Genomic DNA, 6,000 nt, shown 5'->3' with positions numbered 1-6,000 from the left:
CATAAGTTTCAGACTGACATTTGGAAAATCACAGTTGAAAGGGAATACTGAACACTGGTATTAAGTTTATGTTACCAATACTGTGAATTGAGCCTTTAAAAAAAGCTCTTATTTCATTGTTCGTTACATGGTAACATGCAATTTAAGGGTATAAAGGCCATAGCATGGGTAAATTGGCCCAAAGTACCTTTTACAAAGCCATCAGCTGCAACACAGGAGGAGCTTTGGGATGAGAGGAGAAACTAAGTCTACACATCTGAATGATCATATATGGCACTTAATCAGTTTACCTGAGGCATGATATAGTACTTTTTAATACTCAGGAAAATCTTCATAGAATATGAGTAGCAGGATTACATTCACTTAGATCACCTGTCAAGATTATTTGGGCATGGAGATATTGCTGCACTCACTAGGTTAGTAATAATAAAAATCAAAATGGACCTGGGTGTAAGAAAACCCACCAATTTAAGCACTTAAGAATCTTCTGTTCTATTCAGAATGCAAGTTTTCATTTATTAAAAAAATTCTAGACCATCTTCTTGTGGAGATAATGTTTGGAGAATTTATGTAGCATTATCCTTTTAAAACTACAGTAGGACAATAAGGGAGAAAATCATATTCTATAACAAGTCCCATTACCTTAATGTGTTCAGGATGTCACTTTACAAGTGTGACCCCACTACCTGCTCCTGTTAACTTCAGAATTTCAGTGGGAATAAGGTTAAAGTCTGTGGGACTGATCTTAATTTGACTCACAATTTATTCATCTCCGCTGACACAAATGGCACAGGATTAAGACCAGTGTTATAGCATAAGCATCACCTCAATGCTCCTTTATCTCAGGGTGTTTTTATTCAAAGGGCTAATTGCTTAGCTAGGTTGGTTTTCCATGTTCATGACATTTTCTTACTACTTAAAAATAAGCTTTAACTTTGACGAGGTTAAATTCATTCGCATATTTAAATAATGTTAACTCTGATCTAGCTAGAGATACTGTACAGAAAATGTTTTGTAAACTTTCCTGTATAGTCGTACTATTGCAAAATGAAAGTCACTTTGAAATGAAAATATACTTTGTTGCATAAGAGGGGAAAAAAAGGAACAGAATTAAGACACATCCAAGGCATATTTTCTCTACCTTTAGAATAGGAAAGAAATTGAACTCCTGTTTGATTCTCTCGCGAGGAATAGGGGACTTTGATGCACTGTGGCCAGAAGACAGATAACTGTATTAATGAAAATCTACTCTGTGCTCAGAGACTTTGCATGCTGCCTATGAATGTAAAAAATTCATACCACAATAGGCTGTTACAATTCAGTCAAAAGCTGAAGGTCAGCCAATTTTAATAGGAAGAGTTGACATTTTGCTGTATTCTTCATTCTAGGGAACAGGAAAACTAAGCCATCAAAACTGCTCCTCCACTTGTAAATTTTGCCAGTGTAACTACTTAGATATGTCATCAATCTAGAATTAGGAAGTGTTTGTCTACTGAGCCATTTAGACACAGTAACTCAAGCTGAGAGAGGCAACAAATAATTTGGATTGGTCGAGTTTTCAGTGGCAGTGCTAAGAGGGCAAGCAGAGACACCACCTGCTTTTGTACCACCTTCTCTGGCATGCCCCTGGGCACAGCCATGAAAGGATCTGAGTAAGAAACTGATTCAACTAAAAAATACTCCTTTTTTTCTGTCGATGTTGTGGTTGCCAAGTTGTGAGCTGGGCTAGTGCAGCAGAAGGGACAGTTGTGACTGGGGCTGAGGAAATGCAGACCTGCCACCAAGCACCAGCCTGAGACTTTTGGCACAATCCTCCATCAGTGGGTGGAAGGGGCTTTTGGTCCATTGCTGGCTTGCCTTCTCCTAACTCAGATGCCTGCCGTTTGGAACTAGCTTCAGTCATGCTTTGTTCAGGTGGAGGCCCACTGAGGAAGCAAAAGCAGGGCTTGAAAAGGGAAGCATCATCATTTATTAGACTGGCTGACAGAGCTGGGGAAAAAAAAAGAAAGTAGTACAGTGGCCATCATTTTCAAACAAATTTACCTTTATTATGTTAAATCATTTGGACTATTGGAGTGAAATGGCTAGTTGGTACCTGCAAGGTAAAGGGGAGTGTTTGCAAAGGAAGACATAGAATCAGAGAATCGTAGAATCATAGAATAGTTTGGGTTAGGAGGGACCTTTAGAGGTCATCTAGTCCAGCCCTCCTGCAGTGAGCAGGGACACCTTCAACTAGATCAGGCTGCTCAGATCCCCGTCCAACCTGACCCTGAATGTTTCTAGGGATGGGGCATCTACCATCCCTCTGGGCAACCTGTGCCAGTGTTTCACCACCCTCACAGTAAAAAATTTTTTCCTTATATCCAGTCTAAATCTTCCCTCCTTTAGTTTAAAACCATCACTCCTTGTCCTGTCTCAACAGGCCTTGCTAAAGAGGTTGCCCCCATCCTTCCTATAGTCCCCCTTTAAGTACTGAAAGGCCTCAATAAGGTCTCCCCGCAGCCTTCTCTTCTCCAGGCTGAACAACCCCAACTCTCTCAGCCTGCCTTCACAGGAGAGGTGCTCCAATCCTTGAATCATTTTCATGGCCCTCCTCTGGACCTGATCCAACAGGTCCATGTCTGTCCTGTGCTGAGGTTTCCAGAGCTGGACACAGCACTGCAGGTGGGGTCTCACCAGAGCAGAGCAGAGGGACAGAATCACCTCCCTCGACCTGCTGCCCACACTGTTTTTGATGCAGCCCAGGATACGGTTGGCCTCTGGGCTGCGAGTGCACATTGTTGGCTCACATCCAGCTTTTGTGGGACAGAAGGATAAGCAGTTATCACTTGCAGAGCCCTATGGAGTGGAGAAAACTGCAACATGCTAAAGTGACTCTAATAGATGCTGTAGATAGGTGCAGATGAAGGAGACAACAGGAAGAGGCACTTAAATATCCTGATAAAGCCATTTAAATTGTTTTAGGGTTGGACATTCAGAGCTCTATAGCTTAAGCATTTATGAAGCTGTGCAATGAACCACACCATGGAAATCACAAACAGCCTGAAAATAACCCAGGCAAAACAAATAGGCAACAAAGTACTAATGGGTTATTTCTCTGTGAGATGAGTTTTCATTTGCTGAACAGCCACATCAATACTTGCACAGCATAATGTAGGGAGCAACAACTGCTTAAGCCACAGCTGCTGATCAGACACACTGATCACACTCAGATCAGTGTGTAAGATTACTCCAACATGTAAAGATTTGCAGCATTAGGAAAGCTGTGATCAATTACCTGCTCACTTAAGGAAGTTATGGCTAAGATTATGCAGGACAGTGCAAATGGACTACCTAATGTATGCATGAGTTTTAAGCTGCTAACTGAACTTTGCAAAGTGGAAATACAAGTTTAATAATCCACCTGAAACTAAGGATCAGTAATCCCTAGATAGGTAACCTCTCCCCAGTTCTATGTCATTGGCACCATGAGTTACCATCAGGAATGGGATAGCTATGTAAATAAACCTAAAAGAGGTATCACTTACAGTGTGAGATAGTTATTTTCTTGTAATTGCTTACTGAAGTATACAATTAAAACAGAACACATCTTTCATCTGTTTTAGATATACTTTCATGATACAGCAGTATTTACTGGCATTGCTGTATACATCATCACCACCTTGAGAGCTATAGCTACTGTCACTTTAGATTAACTCAACAAAACACAGAGTCTAAGAGGGAGGGTAGTTTTTAACTAAACCACAAGGTCTGGAAGCCTGAAGAAGACCAAACGTTGCTGCAGTGATTTGAGGCACTACTATTGTCTCCTGGTGACCTTACCTTCCACTGCCAGCTGGCATCTCCCCTCTCTGTAACAGAAGAATCAGATGGCAATGGGTGTGGACGCCCTGGTATGTCTCCTTCCACCTCACCCTAGCTGTTCAGCCCAGCCCAGCATATTTAATACTTTAAATTGATAAACAAAGCTGTGACCCAGGGAGTGATCTTACATCCCATCTTGTCACTTCTGAAGCAGTGCAGCTGCTGGGACAGTAAGATCTTAAAACCACTGTAGCTGAACTAGACAGAATCTGCCAGGGAAATTAAGTGTTGTTTCTCTGTTACCAGACCTCAGCTGTGACCCCGGATGAGTCTTTTAACCCCCATTTTTCAAACACTAACACGTGGAAGTAATTTTCCATCTGTCGTTATTGACAGGATTAAGAACAAACCTCCAAAAGCTCAAAATGCCTTACCTGAATAGTGATACTGTATCATATATCTATTGCATATGGGCTGACTGTTAGTGTTGTATATTTTAGGATATCTTTAAGATAGTATAGAATATCTTTAAGATAGTATTTGTACCTCTCTCCCCACCTGCTCTGCAAGTAGTTTGTCTCTTAGGTGTAGCATGGAGCATCCAAGATGCATTGAAGATACATGATTGAAGAGAGAACTCAAATTTAGTATTAAAAAGATGAAGCTGAGGTTAATTTGTAGAAGTAAGAAAATGTAGAAAAAGGAAATGTAGAGCACGTAGCAAGAAGGGAGGCGTGTGGGAAAAACGTGGGACCTAGGGCAGATGGCATACCAAAGTGCTGAGCCTTTTGAAAAGGTTCTCCTTTTGTGTCCTGTGTGCCTCTGTGAACATCCAAAGATGCTCTGGAAGCAGACACATCCTCAAAGCCTCCCCTTCAGTGGCACCACCACTTCTCCCCTTCCCATAGTGAAATATTTGCACACTAGAAGTCCAGATTCCATAGAGGTGTAGACAGGCCCACCATCACCAGATCCCAAGACACTAAACAGACCAGTTTGTTGATCTCTAGTCCTGACACCAGCAGGATTAACAAGGTCAAATAGCAAGGTGGTGCAGTAACATGTCCTCCCTTCTGACTGATGGTTAAATATACACAGCCTTGGTCTCACCAGTAAGCCTGTATGGCTTGTAGTCTTTTCACTAAGCAGTTTATCTATGAAACCTTCCAAAATGGCTATCAGAAATCTGCCAGGATGCTCAAACTGATCTGGTAGCCATGGAGATACACAATTGTTCTGATCTAAAATTTCAGAAGTCTGAGAATCTCTTGTTCTCCTGAACATCTCTAGCAGCCAAATTTTCAGCATATTTTCAGAAGTCCAGTTTCCAGAGTGACTGAAGACCTCCTCAGTAAATGTGACACAGTTCCAGAAAGGACCAGAAGAGGTTTTCTGTCATTGTGGGATTACTTTGATTCAGTAGTAGAAGGAAGAAGCTGATTTTCAGAGCTCTGTTTTTATCACTTTCCAACCTATATTCATTGCCATAAAATATAAATGCATAAAGTTATCAGCCTAGAGCTATTGGCTTCCCTATAGATTTGAGAAATGAGAAACACAGAGGAGAATCTCAGATTTGAGACTTTGAAAGAAGTAAATATCCATCTCTCTTTCTCAGCAGGGACAATCCTCAGTAATATCAGAGTTACAAATTGGAGGGGGGGGGGGGGGGGAAGCTTTATAAATTCACAGATTACTCAAAGCTCCAGGCCTGCCATTTAGATCTGCATAATGTGTGCATTGTTATGAAGGGGCCAGTGCCCAAAAACTGATGTTGGGAAGATGTCTTCTGCTTTTAAGAGACCCATCACCAAATTCTTGTGTCCATCCTCCCAACATCCTTCAATAGCCTGGTAGATTGCAGCAGATAAAAATTCATTTTATATTAAGGTTTCACAGACAAACCTAGCTTGTAAGAGCTCTTTTTTGTCAACTTTGTGATCACAGATAGTTGCATGGAATTAATAACTTCTATTGTCACTTGGAAATCAAGAATAAAAGTGCTAATACCTGGAAGCTGGAGAGAGAGCGAGCATTTGTGTTACCTACTGAGAAAGACAGATAATATGCACTGGGAAGAGAAAAGGTCTGTGAGGTATTAGTGTTAGAAGAAGAATTAGAACGAAACCTAAATGGGATTTCAAAATAGAACAAAAATGAAGAACAGAAGTGAGAAAACACAGTCAAATGCTTGAA

Source organism: Phalacrocorax carbo, chromosome 3 (genome assembly GCF_963921805.1).
Source record: "Phalacrocorax carbo chromosome 3, bPhaCar2.1, whole genome shotgun sequence".
Lineage (NCBI taxonomy): Eukaryota > Metazoa > Chordata > Aves > Suliformes > Phalacrocoracidae > Phalacrocorax > Phalacrocorax carbo.
This window is presented reverse-complemented; position numbering follows the sequence as displayed.